General features: G+C 39.6%; 1 protein-coding gene and 1 pseudogene across 4 annotated transcripts in view; one reads left to right on the forward strand and one right to left on the reverse strand.

The window, feature by feature from the left end:
* BCKDHB (branched chain keto acid dehydrogenase E1 subunit beta) overlaps window positions 1–21,088 on the forward strand; it is a 267,754-nt gene that overhangs the window by 26,921 nt on the left and 219,745 nt on the right. The gene's annotated exons all lie outside the window — the stretch shown is intronic.
* Window positions 17,805–18,901, reverse strand: LOC129619517 (UBAP1-MVB12-associated (UMA)-domain containing protein 1-like; annotated as a pseudogene).

A 21,088-nucleotide genomic window follows, 5' to 3' on the forward strand; every position in this document is an offset into this window, starting at 1 on the left:
TTGATCTTCATCACTTCCCCCAAATTATCTCCTGACTACATAGAATCTAAGTAAAAATGATGCACTAGCTATGGGAGTGTAAGATCAAGACAAGCCACCTGCCTTTAATCTCTAACTAGAATGCTTCTTCTGTGCTCCTCCTGTGTAGATATGCTGGGGCCTCTGCTGCCTGGCAACTCCAACAGTTTCTTTGTTTAGGCCAGTTTTATAATTTCTGCAGAACTGAAAGGTTGCCACTCAAAATAGCCGCAGGTCAGTTCAAGCATGTGATAGCCTTGTTAGGCCAAGTAATGGATAATGAAGGCAGCGACCGGCTGAATTACACTTAATGGAGAAAGACTGGCACTGACTATTATCATTGCCACATTGACTAATGGGCACAGGAAATAGATGGTTAATATTAATGTGTCATCTGACAGGTAGAAAACACATCCTCAAACTTTGTCTTAGGCTGAGGCACTTCTTTCAGATTTCCTTGGATTACTCAGGTTATTTTCCTGGGTACAGAGACCAATGCACTACGTCCATAAGCTTGTTGGAGATGCATCTTAGGAGGGTTGATGCCTTTCAGTGGCATGGTGCTTATGTGGGATAAGTGTCAGACATAGGTTTCCAGGTGACCATACCATTCACTACCCAGCACTGATGCTCAGCGGCGCCCATAGGTTGCAATTCTGATACTTCTGTTTCACCCCAGAGATTGTGAGTCAGTGGTCTGGGGTGTGGCCAGGGTGTTGGGAGTTTTCACAGGTCCCCAGGTGATTCAAATGTGCAGCCAAGTTTGAGAACTCCTGTTCCAAAAGGTACTAAAAATTTTCGACATGTAGTCTCTGCCTTTTAGGACATCCAGTAAACTTGGTCTGCCAAAGCATCGCCTCCATGGTGAGTAAAATAACAGTGTAAGAATGAAATAACAATATGAAATGATGGAAGACATGCCTGGAAACTTTCCTTTTAGTCCAGAATGTACATGACAGAGGGTGAATGAAATTGTGTGCTGAGAATTTTGGTAGAAAATGGCAGCTGAGTCTTCTGGAAAAAGAGCGGGATATAGATATCGACATTCATTCCCTTCTTAATTCCCACTAATATATCAAGTGATCTTCTTTTGTAAGGGGCTAAATTCATAAGGACGGGGACAGTGGGACTGGAGACAACATGAATGGCAACTCATTCCAGTATTCTTGCATGAGAATCCCATGGGCAGAGGAGCCTGGCAGGCTACAGTCCATGGGGTTGCAAAGAGTCAGACACGAGTGACCAACTAACTGAGCCGCACAGTTTCAGAAAAATTTGATTTCAAATTAATGTTGTTGAATGTATTGGTTTAGTGTTCTCTGTGTAAGAAATTATCTATGCTTAAAAAATAGGGATATTGCTAGTTTTATAAAACTTCTATGTCTGTACAAATTCAAGTAACATTAGAATGCAAATTTAAGTTAACATTTGATGTCTTTTTTGTTTAAAAAGTGTTGACATATTTTGAATCCTGTCGTAAAAGATGGTGGATGACATAGTTAAATTGATCATTTAGGATCTAATGCTGGCCACAGGCTTGGGGACTCTGAGACATAAAGGTGGGAAGACCAAGAGCAGGATGATTCCTGATTACAGAGGTTAAGTTTTAGTGCACAGCAGAGTCACCTGAAAGGCTTGCTCCATCACAGATTACTGGATGCTACCCCCAGAGTTTCTGATTGAGTAGGTCTTACATGGGGCCCAAGCATTTTTTACTTCTAGCAAGTCTGCAGATGCTGCTGCTGGTGGTCCAGGAACTGTAGTTTGAGAACCACAGAGTCTGTCTGAGAGGTAATGAGCGTCTGACCCGTGGCAGTGGAGAAAAGGTGGAGCCAGGAAGGGGTCAGTGAAGAATCATTCGGGCAGACAAAGAGGACGCATGATGTTTTGCAGGTGGAGGCAGATGGAAAGTAAAGGATTTAGAGCAGTTGTCAGGGGGTCAATATTGAAATATTGACCATGAAGTTTCCATTGGGTATGCAGTTAGGAGGCCCTCCATGACTTGTGACCTACAAAATAAAATAATTTTCATGGAAGAGTGGGGTCAGAAACAGATTAGATGGCTAACGTTTTGAGGAGATATGATTATCCTGTAAGAGTGTATAGAATATAGATTTCTTTAATTCTGAAACATTGGATTGTCCTCTGTAGCATTGCTTATTTTAGCTGGCCATCTGGTTTGGACCAAACTAAAAGCTTCATCAAATTGCACATTGTGATACTGCTAACTTTCCCCCTGACCTCTTATTTAAAAATGGATCTGATGTTTAAAAGGTTTATTTCAAATAAACCAGTTTATTTCAAGTGAAACTCATTCTTCTGAATGTATGTGTATTGGTTTTAAATCAGTGTGGCAACTATTTCTCTTTCATTTCGTTACGTGTAGTGACTTTCAGGCTGCCTCTTGGATCCTGCTCTGTGGATTCTCGAAACAAGCCAATTCTAAAACTTCAGCTATGGAGTTCTTTTTTCTTTTCTAATTATTTTTTCATTGGAGTACAGTTGATTTACAATTTTGTGTTAGTTTCAGAGTTATCGAGTTCTGATGGTTCTATATTGGGGTTTCTCTCACTACTGTCCCTACTGTGACTGTTAGAATCCACTCCCTCCTTACTTCTCTTTCCTTTATTAAAAATTTTAAAAATTGAAGTGTAGTTGATTTATTGGGTTTCCCAGGTGGCAGAGTGGTAAAGAATCTGCCTGCCAATGCAGGAGATGCAAGAGACTCTGGTTTGGTCCCTGGCTTGGGGTGATCCCCTGGAGTAGGAAATGACAACCCTGAAAAATTCCATGGACAGAGGAGCTGGTGGGCTTCAGTCCAGGGGGCTGCAAAGAGTCAGACATGACTGAGAACAAGTTCATTTATAATGTGTTAGTTTCTGGTATATAGCAAAGTGATTCAGTTATACATACATATATATATAAATATATATATTCTTTTCTGTTATGGTTTATCACAGGACACTGGACGTGTCCCTATGCTGTACAGTAGGACCTTGTTGTTTATTCATTCTATATATGCTAGTTTGCATCTCCTAACCCCATACTTCCAGTCCATCCCTACCCCCCCACCCCTTGGCAACCATAAGTCTGTTCTCTATGCCCATAAGTCTGTTTCTGTTTTGTGGATAAGTTCATTTGTATCATATTTTAGATTCCACATATAAGTGATATCATATGGTATTCGTCTTTGTCTGACTTACTTCACTTAGTATGATCATCTCTAGCACCATCCATGTTGCTGCAAATGGTGTTATTTCATTCTTTTTTATACACCCTCCTTATGTCTGATCTGAATGATTGCAGTCTTTGTCTCGAGTCTGTTCTTACTCTCCTCCCTTCTCTATTTTGTGTTATATACATCAGTGAGATTAATTTTTCCACAATACAGCTCTGATCATGATACTTTCTTGCTTAAAATATTCCTCCTGTTGAATGGTAAAGTCCAGTTTCCCTAAAGTGGTCTGGCTTTGATTTTTCTTTCCAGCTTTGGTCCCCCCCTGCCCCACCACACTCTTGGCTGCATCCACTCTGTTTCAAGTTGCCCCTCTGTGTATATGGTGTTGTTTCTGCACCTCAAAAAGTCCTCCCCTGCTTCAACTCTGACCCTACCCCTGACCCAGTTCTTCTTTTTCAGCCTTTGCCATCTCAAAGTAATTTCTCTTGATTCTTTTATTTCCATCCAACATCGCATCCATAACTCATATGCTTATTTTGTCCCATGTTTTACTTATATTTACAGTTCATCTTATCTCCCATGAGGCCCAGAATAGCGCCAAGCATGGAAATTGGTTGAATGAATGCACAAGTGGGCAGCTGGTTGTCAAGACTTAGTGCGCATAAAGTGATGATTCATTTAACTGCCACAGCAAGAGAATTACCTGCTAGGAATGACTTCTGATGGGATTTTATTTTTATAGCTGCTGTGAGGAGGGCTTAAGGGACTTGCTTAAGGACAGTTTGTCAACTTCGTCAGATCTTTCTTCCATCAGAAGTCTTTTTTATTTAACTTAATTCTTACCTTTTGATTGTGTCCCAGGTAGTTCAGTGAGCTGAATACTATTCTGATGCATGTGGGTTGTCACTATATTATGCCATTTATGGCGTGCTTATGAAGTATTGCCTGGGTGACCCATATTTATGTGTATGTGACACATGTACATGTATATTTATTTTATCTGAAATTAATTTGGTGACGAGCTGTGTTTTTCCACATGGTGGTTATTAATTAGGTGAATTAATGGGTCCACTAGCCTCTGTAATGATCACCAGGAATGTTCTCCTTTTCTGAAAAATTAATTTTTATTGGAGTATAGTTCCATTACAATTTGTGTTAGTTTCTGCTGTACAGCAAAGGGAATCAGCTGTGTGTATCCGTATATCCCCCTTTTCCTGGATTTCCTTCCCGCTTAGGTCACCACGGAGCACTGAGTAGCGGTCCCTGTGCTGTGCAGGGGGCTCTCATGTTTCCTATCTTATGCATGGTGTCAGTCATGTATACACGTCAAGCCCAATCTCCCAATTCATCCCACACCTGCTTCTCGCCTTGGTATCCATATGTTTGTTTTCTTTGTCTGTGTCTCTATTACTGCTTTGCAGATAAGATAAATCGTTACAGTTTTTCTAGATTCCGCATGTATGCATTAATATATGGTATTTGTTTTTCTCTTTCTGACTTACTTCGCAGTCTCTAGGTCCATCCATGTCTCTGCAAATGGCCCAGTTTTGTTCCCTTTTATGGCTGAGTAATATTCCCTTGTATATACGTACTTCATCTTTATTCCTCTGTTGATGGACATTTAGGTTGCTTCCATGTCCTGACTGTTGTAAACAGTGCTGTAATGAATAGTGGGGTGCATTTATCTCTTTGATTTGTGGCTTTCTCTGGGTATTTGCCCAGGACTGGAATTTCTGGGGCATATGGTAGTTCTATTTTTAGTTTTTAAAGGAACTTCCATATGGTTCTCCATAGTGGCTGTTCTACTTTTTGATAAATTCCACTGATGTTTTCTGACTCTACTTTTATTTTCTCACTGAAGTGTGAACTAGAAAAGTGCTGTAAACAAGTACTTAGACTGTACAAGTACCAAGTAGAATTTTTTTGTTATCATTGATTTTAGAGAAAAAAATACAGCTAGCAAAGGAAATGTTAATGTTATAGGTAATAAAAATTATGAAACATTTCAGATCTAGAAGAGAATGATATCATTAAATCTTCAAAACTAACTTCTTTGTGACTGAGCATCAAGCACTTGGGCCTTTTAGACTGTTTTACTTTGGGGACCACATTATGGATTGTAATTTATGGTGTCTGTGTTTCTCTCTGCCTGAATATGGACCTTGAGTTATATCTCTAGCCCTGTGACTCACAGATACTTATACTTTAAAAAGGGCTGATGGAGTTAGTGAATGTTATTTATTTTCTGGTTAAAACTGGTCCTTCATTCTCTTGAGCTTTATTTTATTAATAGCTCTTCAGTTCGGACTTAGAATTGGTTTAATGTCAACTTTCTCCTATTTACAAAGGGGAAAGCTCATTTATTTTTCATGCTTCTTTGTCGTGTTGTTCCCTCTGCTTCTGAGAAAAGGGCACCAGCCTATTTAGACAGGGACGTTTCGGCTATTTATAAAGTGAAGCAGGTTAATTGAAATTGACAGCTTGGTACTGTCCTCCGTGGGGAATGACGCACATGGATGATGTTGGTGTGCCGTGTGGCCTTCCAGGCAGGAATGTGCTGAAGGAATGTGTGTGCTTTGAGCTCTGGTTTTGACGTAGGTACTGGGTACGGATATGTTTTAGGAAACATCTCATTTCCATATAAATGAAGGAAGATTAAAAAAAGCTTTTTTTTTTTTTTCCTAAGATGGTTTTCTCTGAAATTCCAGCTGCTATCACAAGGATGATGAAAATATTTCTTTTGCTTTTGTGGCAAAACAACTTTAGTTATTATTCATGCATAGTGAAGTCATCCTAGGTTTATTCAGAAATACATTTTTTATTCATTCATTGGAATCTTTTTTCCAGCATCAGCTATGTGTACATTTTTTTTGAAAAAATATGTGTTTTTGTATGCATTTCTCTAAACAACACTCTAGGCTCTCAATAAGTTTTAGATAGCTTCACTTAATATATTTGTATATTTTCATCAATAAGTATGTATTTGATTATCAGAAAGGAAGAACCAAATAGGTCATTTTCTTTCTTACACTATGGAACTCTGGTTCTTCTTCTGAGACATAATAAAACATCAGTTTGCCTATAATGAGTTTCTGTGTTTTTCTTTCCATGTGTCACTTAAAGAAGAGTCTTACTTAACCTTAGAGGGTTGTATAATACCTATCCCCTAAAACCCAGGCATTCAGATTACATTTGTTTAGATTTAGTTTCATTCAAGACAAGGTGATTTTGTTAGTGGGAAATTGGTCTCCTTAAATCACACTGATCATGCTCAGAAACAAAGTTTCGGCTTACTCATAAGTGTTAAAATACCAGTGGTTGATATTCCACTTATACTTGGTCCCCTATGGGCCTGTAGGTATCCCTCATCAAAGTCAGTGTTGGGCAATTCCTGCAGATGCCCAGGGCTCTGAGGTACCGAGTTGGTTCTGTTCTGCCAGGGTCATGTGGTTAACTCTGTGGATCATGTAAGGAAGGGTGTTACTCAAATGCCAGGTGAGCAGCACAGAGTTCAGGACCAGACGTTGGTTTGCTCACGCTCAGTCAGGATGGTGGTGCAGAGTGCTGCACCAAGTGGACAACTGCTTGAATAAAACTGCAGTCTATGAGAATCAGCTGGCCCTCGTTTCCAGGCAGTGTCTTAGAACGCTTTGGTCGCCTGGGGCTCAGTCCTTAACTTGCATAGTCTCCAGGCTTCTGCATGTATACAGCTGCAGCCGCAGAGCATTTGTTCCTCTATCCAGGAGCTGCCCTTGATCGTCAGCCCTTCATTCCCACTCCTAGGATATCTTTTTTGGTTGTTGTTATTGTTATTTTTTAATGGAAATATAGATGACGTGCAATATTATGTGAGTTTTATGAAATGATCACCACTGTCACTTTGATCACAGTGACCATTTTGACCATCTGTACTCCTGGGATATATCTCACTAGCGGAAGGTTAGCAGTGGCTGGGCCTCTTGTGTGTAGGGCTTCTGAGGTGGCTCAGTGGTAAAGAATCCACCTGCAGTGCAGGAGATGCAAGAGACGTGGATTCAGTCCCTGGGTTGGGAAGATCCTCTGGAGGAGGAAATGGTAACCCGCTCCAGTATTCTTGCCTGGAGAATCCCATGGACAGAGGAGCCTGGTGGGTAACAGTCCATGGGGTCGCAAAGAGCTGGACACGTCTGAGTGACTGAACATATACGGGTTTGCCTGTATAGCCCTCCTCTGTCCAATGGTAAACCTCTGTCTTTGATGAAGGTGGGTGCCGGCCTCCTGCTGTGCCTATTCGTGGTCTTGCTAATGGAACAAGATTGTGATTTCTAGGTTACAATTGCTTGTCACAACTCTGCCACCATGACTGACCTTCCTTCCTTGCCCCTCTCCAGCCATCACCCCAGATGGAGAGAGTACTCACTGTAGAGTGACTCCACGTGCCCTTGACTTCGCCTGCCATGCTGAGTAGGCTCCTGCAGCTGGTGGTCTGGGGGTCTTGAAGACTGCTTATGGGCCCCTGTGCCTCAGTGCCAGCCCTTAGGATTTCTCTGCTCCCACTTGCCTCTCCTCTCACAACGCTTAAATCCCATTGATTTTCTAGTGTCGTGCAGACATTTTCTCCATTTTATTTTCATTACCACTGTCCTGGTAATATTTTACATTCTTAAAATACTTCTGGTTTGCCAAGCACTTGTACATGCCTATTGTGTTTGATTCTGATTGGTAGGTTAGTGATTTTTATCCTAATTTTATGAATGAAGAGACTGAAGCCCAGTCTAAGATCACACACTCAGAAAGTGGTAGAACCACATCTAAACCTGTGAGTTCTGACCCGAAGCCCACATTTTTGACCACCCTACTCAGTAGTATATATGGGTCAGGAAGATCCCTTGGAGACAGAAATGGCCATGCATTCCAGTATTCTTGCCTGGGAAATCCCTTGGACAGAGAAGCCTGGCAGGCTACAGTTGGTGGGGTTGCAAAGAGTTGGACATGACTAAGCTACTGAGCACTTCCCATCTTTAGCTGCCATTACTCTCTAGTCTCTTTGTACTTCGTCTGCCTTGGTTCACTTCCCAACTCTGAATTTGCACATTATTTCTTGCCTCTGTGTCTTTGATCACTGTTCCTTCTTCTACCTGGGCCTAGTGAGATTCTGCCCATTTTTTCAGTGCCCAGTTCCAGCACATTCTCTTTCATGAAACTTGGCATGATTCTTCCAGGCCTGAAAGAATCTCTTCTTCCCCCTCCTCTAATAACATTTTATTTTTGTATCTCTTTCCTGCATCATAGTTATTTATATTTGTCCTATCTCCTTTTTACCTTGTAGGTTGTTTGAATATTTAAATGTTTAACATTCTTTAAATGGTATCTCATCTCTATCATTTATCATACCTTGTACATGGCCAAGTACATATTGTGTGAATGTTTATTCCACTGGGGAAAAACACATTATATCAAGTAATACATTCACTGGGTCAGAGTTGGAGTTCTGATGGTGTCAGAAGGATGCAGGGCTTGATAGTACCTTGCCACATCTATCTAATAACTTAGTTATTAGATGTCAGAAGGATGCAGGGCTTGATAGTACCTTGCCACATCTATCTAATAACTTAGTTAAATTTGAGGTATCTCCCTTTGTTAGTATATTCTCAGTTTATCCTATTTCTTAGGTATCCTAGCTCATTTATTGAAGAGCTTATCTAACTTGCAACAAACCGAGCATGTTGTTCATCTTTAAAAAAATTTTTTTAAATTGAAGTATAGTTGATTCCCAATGTTGGGCTAATTGTTGCTGTATGCAAAGTGATTCAGTTATACATATATATATATACACACACATATGTATATGTGTGTGTATATATATATATACACACTCACACCTTCTTTTTTAAAAATATTCTTTTCCATTATGGTTTATCTTAAAATTTCATTTCAATGTTCCATATTTTTAGTAGTCTCCAACTGGTTATTGCTATTAATGCATTTCTTGGAAAACAAAAGCTCCAACTTCTGAGTCCCAAAGTCATTTTTATTTTTCCCTTTAAGATTTCATTATCATTCATTAAAAAGTAAAAAAATCTTTTTAAGATTTATGCCCAGCTTCCAAGAGCATAGCAAGTAGGAAATGTTGAATTTAATAAAAATTTTTGAATAACTCCATCATAATTAAGATCATGTGAACTGTGATTGACATACTCAGTTGGAGATATTTAGTTGAATCTAAACTGATATGAGGACTCTCCCTGAAATTTCCCTTATATCTGAATTTTCCTTGTATCTACTACTACTACTACTAAGTCGCTTCAGTTGTGTCCAACTCTGTGCGACCCCATAGATGGCAGCCCACAAGGCTCCCCCGTCCCTGGGATTCTCCAGGCAAGAACACTGGAGTGGGTTGCCAGTTCCTTCTCCAATGCATTAAAGTGAAAAGCGAAAGTGAAGTTGCTCAGTCATGTCTGACTCTTAGTGACCCCATGGACTGCAGCCTACCAGGCTCCTCCGTCCATGGGATTTTCCAGGCAAGAGTACTGGAGTGGGGTGCCATTGCCTTCTCCGTCCTTATATCTAAGTACATGGAAATTATATCCAATTTAATGTAGATATATAAGTATAACTTTACTCTCAGTAACATTTTAGTTTTATGCACAAGTTTGTAGATTTCATTGAATGAACTGTGAACTTCCAGATGTTCAAGCTGGTTTTAGAAAAGGGAAAGGAACCAGAGATCAAATTGTTAACACCTGCTGGATCATTGAAAAAAGCAAGAGAGTTCCAGAAAAACATCTATTTCTGCTTTATTGACAATGGTAAAGCCTTTGACTGTGTGGATCATGATAAACTATGGAAAATTCTGAAAGAGATGGGAATACCACACCACCTGACCTGCCTCTTGAGAAACCTATATGCAAGTCAGGAAGCAACAGCTAGAACTGGACTTGGAACAACAGACTGGTTCCAAATAGGAAAAGGAGTACATCAAGGCTGTATATTGTCACCCTGCTTATTTAATTTCTATGCAGAGTACATCATGAGAAACTCTGGGCTGGAAGAAGCACAAGCTGGAATCAAGATTGCTGGGAGAAATATCAATAACCTCAGATATGCAGATGACATCACCCTTATGACAGAGAGTGAAGAAGAACTAAAGAGCCTCTTGATGAAAGTGAAAGAGGAGAGTGAAAAAGTTGACTTAAAGCTCAACATTCAGAAAACTAAGATCATGGCATCTGGTCCCATCACTTTATGGCAAATAGATGTGGAAACAGTGGCTGACTTTATTTTTGGGGCTCCAAAATCACTGCAGATGGTGATTTCAGCCATGAAATTAAAAGATGCTTGCTCCTTGAAAGGACAGTTATGACCAACCTGGTGCTGCTAAGTCGCTTCAGTCGTGCCCAACTCTGTACGACTCCATGGACGGCAGCCCACCAGGCTTCCCCGTCCCTGGGATTCTCCAGGCAAGAACACTGGAGTGGGTTGCCATTTCCTTCTCCGATGCATGAAAGTAAAAGTGAAAGTGAAGTCGCTCAGTTGTGTCTGACTCTTAGCGACCCCATGGACTTCAGCCTACCATGCTCCTCCGTCTATGGATTTTCCAGGCAAGAGTACTGGAGTGGGGTGCCATTGCCTTCTCCTAGACAGCATATTGAAAAGCAGAGACATTACTCTGCCAACAAAGGTCCGTCTAGTCAAGGCTATGGTTTTTCCAGTAGTCATGTACAGATGTGAGAGTTGGACTATAAAGAAAGCTGAGTGCAGAATAATTGATGCTTTTGAACTGTGGTGTTGAAGACTCTTGAGAGTCCCTTGGACTGCAAGGAGATCCAACCAGTCCATCCTAAAGGAGATCAGTCCTGGGTGTTCATTGGAAGGACTGATGTTGAAGCTGAAACTCCAATACTTTGGCCACCTGGTGTGGAGAGCTGACTCATTTGAAAAGACCTGGATGCTGGAAAGATTGAGGGTGGGAGCAGAAGGGTACGACAGAGGATGAGATGGTTGGATGGCATCACCAACTCAGGGGACATGAGTTTGGGTAAACTCTGGGAGTTAATGATGGACAGGGAGGCCTGGAATGCTGCAGTTCATGAGGTCGCAAAGAGTTGGACACAACTGAGCGACTGAACTGAACTGAACATGTAGATTTCATACTGCCTTTTCAGGATAGAAAGGCATATACATTTAAGCAGAGTAAGTGTGCTATATTGCAATGCAATTTATTATTGACTCAAAGTTTTAAGCACCTCTTTTAAAGGTTCTTGTAAAGAAATTCTCTTGGGGTTTCTTGATCATTTTTAAAATCACTGCTTTAAAGATGCTTTTTATTTGCCTTTGTTGTTGGTAAGTAGATTACGTGCTGTGATGGCTTAAACCTGATATTTTATTTGCTTTAGTTTCTGGAGAAACATCAGGGAATCTGAGGACATTGTTTATGAAGAAGTTTTACATTCAGATGAAATGTTCAGAACTATTTTGCCTCTGTGACTGTGGCGCCAGGTCATTAAGGTCTACTTTGATATATTCTAGCATTGATGAGTTGAGTAATTTGCAACAGCCAATTTAGGAAAGAAACTTCTCTAATAGAATAGAACAAATCTTCATAAAGGAACCAGGGCTACACTTAAATCAAGACTCAGTTTCCTTTTTTGAAGATGTGGAGCTGGTGAGAAGATATTCAGCAGTGGTAGGATTTGATGATTCTATAATTTGTTTTCCTGCTTTCTGCCCCTTTCATTTGTTGCTATTCTTTAGTCGCTAAGTTGTATCTGACTCCTTTGCAACCCATTGGAGAAGACTCTTGAGAGTCCCTTGGACTGCAAGGAGATCCAACCAGTCCATTCTGAAGGAGATCAGCCCTGGGATTTCTTTGGAGGGAATGATGCTGAAGCTGAAACTCCAGTCCTTTGGCCACCTCATGCGAAGAGTTGACTCATCGGAAAAGACTCTGATGCTGGGAGGGATTGGGGGCAGGAGGAGAAGGGGACGACAGAGGATGAGATGGCTGGATGGCATCACTGACTGGATGGATGTGAGTCTGAGTGAACTCCGGGAGTTGGTGATGGACAGGGAGGCCTGGCGTGCTGCGATTCATGGGGTCGCAAAGAGTCGGACACGACTAAGTGACTGAAGTGAACTGAACTGAACTGAGACTGTAGCCCACCAGGCTCCTGTCCATGGGATTTTCTAGGCAAAAATATGGGAGTGGGTAGCCATTCCCTTCTCCAGGGGATCTTCCCAACCCAGGGATTGAACCTGCATCTCCTGCATTGGCAGGCAACTATACTCCAATAAGAGGTCTAAAAATAGAGTAAAAGTGATTGCAGTTAAGATAAAAAAATAAAATTTAAAAGTTTTAGTATCAGTGATAATCTTAAAAAATAATATAAGCATAGCATCTGAATCACCTGCTGTGTGACCAGATATTGCCGTGTGATAAAACTGGCGTTTGTGTTGCCTGTGTTTGTGCTATGTGAATATCAGCTACTTCACAGTGTCTGAAATATATGACGTGTTCGCTGAGATTCAGATAACAAACTGTGCTAATATTAATAGCATCCCTGTGTGCCAACCCCAGAGGAACCAGCATTATAGCAATAACACATCCAAGTCACAGACAGATGAATTTCACAGATTCCGTTTAACTTTCAACAGATCATTAGCAGTTAGTATATCAATAGGTAAACACTGAAGAATTTTCTATACCTGACTCCAGTAGTAATTGAATATTTACACATTTGATAAGGGTTTCAACGTGGTTGTGATACCAACTTTATTTCAAAGTACCTTCCTTAAATTTAGCATTCAAGGAATGCTGTGGGTGTTTCTTCTTCTTTTTTTAGTATGAGGTCTGATTATCAGTTGTCAAAGAAAGCCATGAGGTTACATATATTATATATAGTGAATTTAAGTGAAAAGGCATTTTTTCATTAGAATGATTAAAAAAATGCAGATTATATATAGAATCTGATCTGACGCTACATTGCTACAGTAGAAAACCATTATTTGTTATACTTCAGTTTTGCTGTTAACTTGAATTTAATTGGTTATCAGGTGTTTATTTTTTGTATTTAAGATTTTTGCCTTTTTCTTTTAATAAGGGTAATAAATGCTGAATTTAATTTTGTATGTATTAAAATTGATTTAAGTTGACATTAGAAGTACAAGAGAATATCTTTCCCTTAAAAGTTATCCGTCTAGTACTTCATTTGAGAAATCGTGGTCTCTGATATTGAACGTTATTATATCTCAAACATAGTGGCTCATCCTGACCAGATAGATGTTCCCTATTTCAGTTTCTATTCACTGATTTTATAATTTCCCAAAATTTTGGCCATCATTTCTCATTTTAATGTTATTTTGGTCATTCAGTTTTTTCATTTTTAACATATTTTAAAAATGTTATATGTTAAAGACTATATAAGGCACTAGAGATGACTGAAGATAGTTCTCTTCTTTATGCCTGGGTGAGTCTGTAGTCCCTTCACTGTCACATTTTCCCATTATTTGAATGAAAAATTTCATGTATGTATTATTACACATCGATTTCAACTAAACTATTATCTGCCTTCCTGGCATATCTCTGTGTTTAGAATGCTTGGTGGATCATTGTTGAAAAGTTGTACTGAAAGTGTTAGTTGTTCAGTCGTGTCTAACTCTTTGTGACCCCATGGATTATAGCCCGCTAGGCTTCTCTGTCCAAGGAATTCTTCAGGCAAGAATACTGGAGTGGGTTGCCATTCCCTTCTCCAGGGCATCTTCCCGACCCAGGGATCAAACCTGGGTCACCACATCCTCATTGTCACAGACTAAGTGCCTTTTAGCCCAGGCATGATGGGCCTTTTAAATCTGGTCACTCAAGCCAAACTATTGAATGACTACTAAGTTCAAAGCATTGTGCTAGGTACTACTGAGTGTTCAAAGATGAGTGACATGTAGTTTGTATTCTCAGTAGAGGAGCTCATGGATTCTAATCTGATCATTAAATCCTTGGAACTGATTTGGACTTCGCAGGATCTGGACATTACTGGTTCTGCACCTGGAGTTGTAGACTCATTAGTTACAGTGAGACGTCTGCATTTCATCTATCCATTCACTGAGTAAACATTTACTAAGCACATTTGCTCCTGATTGATTTTTATCATCTTTAATTTTCCTGTCTTATTGATTATAATAACCCAGATCTATTTCCCAGGAGTACTCAGAATATAATAGAGGTAGAATCTATAGGACAAGACACCCAAACAGCACTTTATAGCTATTGTTGCCTAGAGGGTACAATTTGAAGAATGTTGCTGTAAGATCATTGTAAATAGAAGCAAACTTACTAAATCTGGAAACCCTGGCACCTGGCACCTTCTGAAAGCAGAAAGGAACTGTCCAAAAGGGATACAGTTTCAAGGATGGCCTTGGCCAACCTGTGGGATCTCTGGAGCCATGATGACCCTTTTGAGTTGTCCCTAGTTGAGCTGAAATGATCAGTCCTTTATACTCACACTGATCAATTATTGGATAGTGGCCACCAAGCATGACCTTGAACTTGGAGGTTTGGTGTAGTTGAGGCAGTCTCTGAAGGGGTGACAGCTGGTGTTGGTTTGCTGAGAGCACTCTTAGGAACCAGAGAACAAGCTCTTCACACGGGGGAGCTGGGCTGCATGCCTCAGAGTGCCCCATCCAGGTAGTACACCATGACTACTGCCTTGGTGGTGGGAGTGCTAAGTCAACTCTTCCATTTTCTAGTTATGGATCATGAATAGCCTAATTTAGGATGCTAATCAATGGCAGATTAGTTATGGCTAAGGTGAGTACTTGGTTTATATTTCCCCTATAAGTTTCCACTTGTGTGTATTAGTTGTTCAGTTGTGTCCAATTCTTTGCAACCCCCTGAACTGTGTGTGGCTCTCTAGGCTCCTCTGTCCATGGAATTCTCTGATCAACAGTTGGAGTGGGTTGCCATTCCATTCTCCAGGGAATCTTCCCAATCCGGGAGTCAATCCTGGGTCTCCTGCATTGCAGGCAGAGTCTTTACCATCTGGGCCACCAGGGAAGCCTAAGTTTCCATAATATTCCTTACTCTAATAGTAAGTTTTGGTTTACCAAGGACAGTCCTGTTTTCCTGGGACCACTCAGGTTAGGACTGTTGATCAATTAACATCTGTTAATTATCTTTGCTATCCTAACATTCCCAGACATATTTTCCGTTTGGATGATAACTTGTATGCTCATCTTGCTTAGTATGTTTAGAAAAATTTATTTGTGTATTTATCCTCTAAATGTCTCTCTGGCCTGCTTATCTAATGAATGCAACAGTCTGTTCTTTTCTCTCTCTTATTTTAAAGAGGCAGAACTGATCTGGATTAACTTTGTATTTTTACTTTATTTGACCCACAAACAAATGCCTTTCATCTTGATTAAATTCTTCATCAGCAAACTTTAAACTGTGAAATCACAGCATATTCCAAAAAGTGTGTGACTAAAATTTCTTGTCATTAGGTGCTAAGTTGTGTCCAACTCTTTTGCAACATGGACTATAGCCTGCCACGTTCCTTTGTCTGTGGGATTTTCCAGGCAAGAATCCTGGATTGGGTTGCCATTTCCTTCTCCAGGGGACCTTCCTGACCCAGGGATCGAACTTGAGTCTCCTGCATTGGCAAGCGGATTCTTTGCCACTGAGCCACCAAGAAGTCTATTGTGATTAAAATGACTGAAATATGTTTCCTGTGTCTCCTTATCCATTGCCCCATTAAAATTGTATTGAATATGTATAATGACATTTATTTCCTGTGGTTTATTTTGTATCTGAGTCACAAATGTTTATGTCCTTATTTATCTTTCTATTCAAAGAATCTGGGACTTGAGCTATTTTTCTGATGAAGTTGATCTTTTTTCTGGAAGGATAGTCTGATCTATTCAGATTTGTGTCCTGAGGAAATACTGGTTACTTAGAGGCAGGCAGTTTTACAGCTGCTTTTTCATAATTTTCTTTTCAGTTTTTAAAAATTCTTGTTTATTTAAATATCTTTTATAGACAAATTAGAATACTTATAAGCATAGTTATAACATGGTAGACATACATATAAATAAATGTATAAGTATTCAGACAAAATTTAATACATATTAGACAAACGGATAACATGCTTACATTTGGTGTTAAGGTATATTTACATGAATACTGAAAAAAAATGTTTTCACAAAAACTGCTATAAAATGTTCACATTTGTCTTATAATAAGTTAGATTTCCTACACTGATGTTTTATGAAAATTATGTAAAGATCTAATTTAGTCATTCACCTCATATGGTACCATTATTTGTAAATAAGGCATATTTTTGTCAATAGAAATGTACATTTAACTCTTAATCATGTAACAGTTTATCAAGACCATGCCACATTTATTAAACAAACATGCATGCCACATTAAAACTTAATTCATGTACTTTTGTGCATGGTGTTTAGTTTTGCTATGGCACTCTATCTTCGTGAAAAATATATTTAAGATTTTTTGGCACAGAATCAATAAATTGTATTGGCACTAATCAGAACAAATGTGATTTAAATTTTCCATGGCATAGAAAATACTCTTTCACAATTTATCTCTTCCCTTTATAGTTTATGGACCAATGGCAGTTTTCTATTTTAGTCAGAATAGACAATGGATATTCACAAATTAAAAGCCCTATCTAGGTGTTTCGCCTATACTCTAGCTGGAAATGAATCAGCTGTAGTTTTTCTGGCAGTTAAACATTTCCTTCTGTATTGTGGCCAACAAATGTCTAAATAAGGGCTTTATCAGCAATAATACATTATCATAAGCTCCTTTTCTCTGGGAGGCAGAGAGGTTGGAAGGAAATGCGGGTCTTGTCATAAACTGTAAATATAAGAGGTAAGGAGAGAAAATGCCAACTGAAGCAGAAGCAGGGGATGTTCTTGTAAAGCTGGTGAGAGAGCAGACCATGAAGTAGCAAGAAATAAAGACAGGAACCTGGGTCTCCATCAAGGTGGAGAAGACTGCCATGGGCTTAAGGAGAATCTGTCATTCAAAAGAAACAGTATCCAGAGCATTCTTCATATAGCATTCTTGTCTCAGCAAACTACTATTGCTTTCTAGGAAAAGTTGTAAATTTCCACATCAATGTCTAAATTAAGACTGAAGAAATTAAGCTAACTGGCAACTTTTTTTTTTTTTGGATCTGAATTCATTCATAAACACAGTGAAAGGAGAAAGGGGATAACATTAAGTTTTCCTCCAAACCAGGGAAGTCACACTCTGAGTAGATATTTCAGAGTTGTGCTAAAAAAATGTCTCAGTTCTTTTTCACAGTTTTTCCAAGATAAATGTGAGGTGCTATATTTTGAGAGACTGGTTGACAAAATCTCCTTTCAAAAAGTCTTGATAAATTAATCTTTGTATTTATTACTAGGGGAAAAAGAAGTTGATCTTAGGTTTAATTTTTATACAAATGTGCTTTATTCTAAAAAAAATAGAGCAATGAATAATATATTATTATTTGCTTCACGATCCTTGCTTTCTGATAACGTTTAAGGGCCTTTACAAAAAACATCAGATGAGTGAAATAAAATTGGCAAACTTTTGTTTTAAAGTTTGTTAAGGTGCACACAGACATAACGATTACAAACCATAGAGGACTGAGTTTTCGAGAGTGAAATCATACCAAAACCTTGGTAAGGTTTTGCTGACATCATAGGAGAGTAAGTGTTCGGGAAGGTCACTGATGGTGCCCTGCCCGGCACATGTGTGGGGCCAAGGTGAAGGGTACATCGCTCAGAAGCTCAGCCGTTAGTGAGCTGTTCTCCAGGGTCTGGCCTCCCTTATTTTCCATCTCAGGCCCTGCCACAGTCACACTGGATGAGTGTTTCTTTGCCACTTGTTAATTCCTTGCAGAGATGACTCATGACAAAATTTCAAAACCAGTTCCCTCATTCATTTGTGGGTTTATCCCCCTGAGCTGTGAATGACCAGGCTCCTCCAAAGGCTGGTTGTCTTCTGCATCTGAAATGTTGCCTCTTGCTGCCACTCTTTGTTCATGTGCTGTATCTCCTAAAAGGACAAATCCGTCTGCTTCTGTCTGGTACCGATGGCTTTTTAGGTTCAGGAGGCTTTCTGAAGAAGTCAAACAGTGCCTCTGCCGCTGCTGTTACCAGATGCTTGTGCCTCAGTCCGCCTTGCTTCCGGGGTTCAGCTTTTTCAGAAAATTTTATTGGAAAATATTTAATTTTTACCCTCGGTAGATTTAATAGTTTACAGGACCACTTTATTCACAAGGAAAACTAATTTAGAACTAGCTATGGGTTCCGAAGATACTGAGGTCTTCAGTGTTTTTAACCCACCAGGAGGTAATTGGTTGTCACCTTAAACCATGACTACTTCTTTTTCCTAATTGTTGTTTCTTTGTACTTTTCTCACTGTTTCTGGCCTTTGCTTGTGGCAGAAATGTCATAGGGAACGGGATTCACTGGTGGACTCGATTTGCCCATTTGTGATTCTTTGGACAGAGAAGTTAGCCGCTGTTGTTTTGATGTTTGGCGTCTTTAGTGGATGATAACTTCAACAGAGAGTATGCTGCCAGGGATGTCCAACTTCTTAATTATATTCCCTTTACCAAAAAAAAAAAGTTAGAAAGTGGTGGTATGACTTTATACTTAATCTTTAACAAATGAGAAGTTGAAGTCATTTATTTAAATGGTCAACCATCTACACTTACGCATTCTTCACATTTTCATTGACTCAGGGGATCATGGAGTTACACAAAGATATTAGCCTAAAACTTAAGCAAAGGTAGCAAAATATAAGAAAATGGTATGCTGTATGAATATCTTTTCTCACTTTAATTTTTAAAACTTATTTTTTAGTATGTTGAAGTATAGTTGATTTAGTATTTTGAAGTATAGTTGATTTACAATGTTGCATTAGTTTCTGCTGCTGCTGCTAAGTCGCTTCCGTCATGTCTGACTCTGTGCGACCCCATAGACGGCAGCCCACCAGGCTCCCCCGTCCCTGGGATTCTCCAGGCAAGAACACTGGAGTGGGTTGCCATTTCCTTCTCCAATGCATGAAAGTGAAAAGTGAAAGTGAAGTCGCTCAGTCGTGTCCGACCCTCAGCGACCCCATGGACTGCAGCCTACCAGGCTCCTCAGTCCATGGGATTTTCCAGGCAAGAGTGCTGGAGTGGGGTGCCATTGCCTTCTCCGGCATTAGTTTCTGGCATACTGCAAAGTGATTTAGTTATATATACATATATATATACATACATAATATATATATATATTCTTTTTCATATTCTTTTCCATTATGGTTTATCATAGGATATTGAATATAGTTCCCTGTGCTATACAGTAGGACCTTGTTTTATCCATCCTATATATAATAGTTTGCATCTGTTAATCCCAAACTCCCAATCCATTCCTACCTGTTCCCCACCCTACCCCACCCCCACCCCCCAACTCTGGGAACAAGAAGTCTATTTTCTATGTCTGTGAGTCTGTTCCTGTTTCATAGATAAGTTCATTTGTGTTGCATTTTAGATTCCACATATAAGTGATATCATATGGTATTTGTCTTTCTCTTTCTGACTTCCCTTGCTTAGGATGATAACCTCTAGTTCCATCCATGTTGCTGCAAGTGAATATCTTCTATTCCTCTTACTGTATTATCAGTAACCATAAGTTTACCTGAAATGTTAATCTTACTCAATTATCTTAAGTTCAGTAAGAAGTAATTCAGATATTACTTACTCTTTTCTGACTCAGTCCAAGGCTGTTGGGCATTGAAAAACTTTCAGAGTAGGCATATTTTTTTTCCTTCATGTGAACTCACAGCCACCAACCACCTAAGTAAACGTTAATTGAGTTTGTTTGCAGTACTTTGTATCTGTCCCTCTTACAACTGTTGCAGGAATGGGGACCCCTTCTGGGGCTCGAAACTGGGCTCTTGTCTAACACTCGGAAATGAATTGTCCAAGGAGACACATGTGCTGACAAAGCAAGAGATTTTATTGGGAAAGGGCACCCGGGTGGAGAGCAGTGGGGTAAGGGAACCCAGGAGAACAGCTCTGCCACGTGGCTCGCAGTCTCAGGTTTTATGGTGATGGCATTAGTTTCCGGGTTGTCTTTAGCTAATCATTCCGACTCAAGAATCCTTCCTGGTGGTGCACGCCTTGTTCAGCCAAGATGGATGCCAGAGAGAAGGATTCTGGGAGGTGTCCAGACATGTGGTGTCTCCTTTTGACCTTTCCTGAACTGTTCCAGTTCCGTGTTCCTCACCAGGACCTCCTGTTGTAAAACAACTCATGCAAATGGTTACTATGGTGCCTGGCCAGGGTGGGCGGTTTCAATCAGTGTGCCTCCCCTAACACAATAATCTTGGAGCCTCAGAAGTAGATTTGTCCTTATAGCTTTTAGCTGCCATAGGAATTGCAGCTTATCTTAGGTTTTGTTTATCACTTGGTTGAATATTTTAAATTATCATGTGTTTAAGGAATATCCAATTTTTGTACCACCTGACCTAAAGTCTGTGTTCTCTGTGAGATTATGTAATCATATCCTTAATGCGTATATATAATCACCACTTAAATGTGCTGAATTCTAGAAGTTTGGTTCCAAATAGCAAAAAGTTTAGTTTGGTTATTTCAGAAAGTAAAGACACATTCATATAGATTTGATTGCTTTTTTTTTTTCCTTAAGTTTTTTTTTTGATGTGAACTGTTTTTAAAGTCTTCATTGAATTTGTTACAATATTGTTTCTATCTTATGTTTTGGTTTTTTGGCCTCAAAGCATGTGGGATCTTAGTTCCCCGATCAGGGATGGAACCCATATCCTCTGCATTGAAAGGTGAAGTCTTAATCACTGGACTATCAGGGAAGTCCCTAGAGTTGAATTCTAAATGCAAAGAAGCC

This window comes from Bubalus kerabau, chromosome 9 (assembly GCF_029407905.1).
Source record: "Bubalus kerabau isolate K-KA32 ecotype Philippines breed swamp buffalo chromosome 9, PCC_UOA_SB_1v2, whole genome shotgun sequence".
Classification (NCBI taxonomy): Eukaryota; Metazoa; Chordata; class Mammalia; order Artiodactyla; family Bovidae; genus Bubalus; species Bubalus kerabau.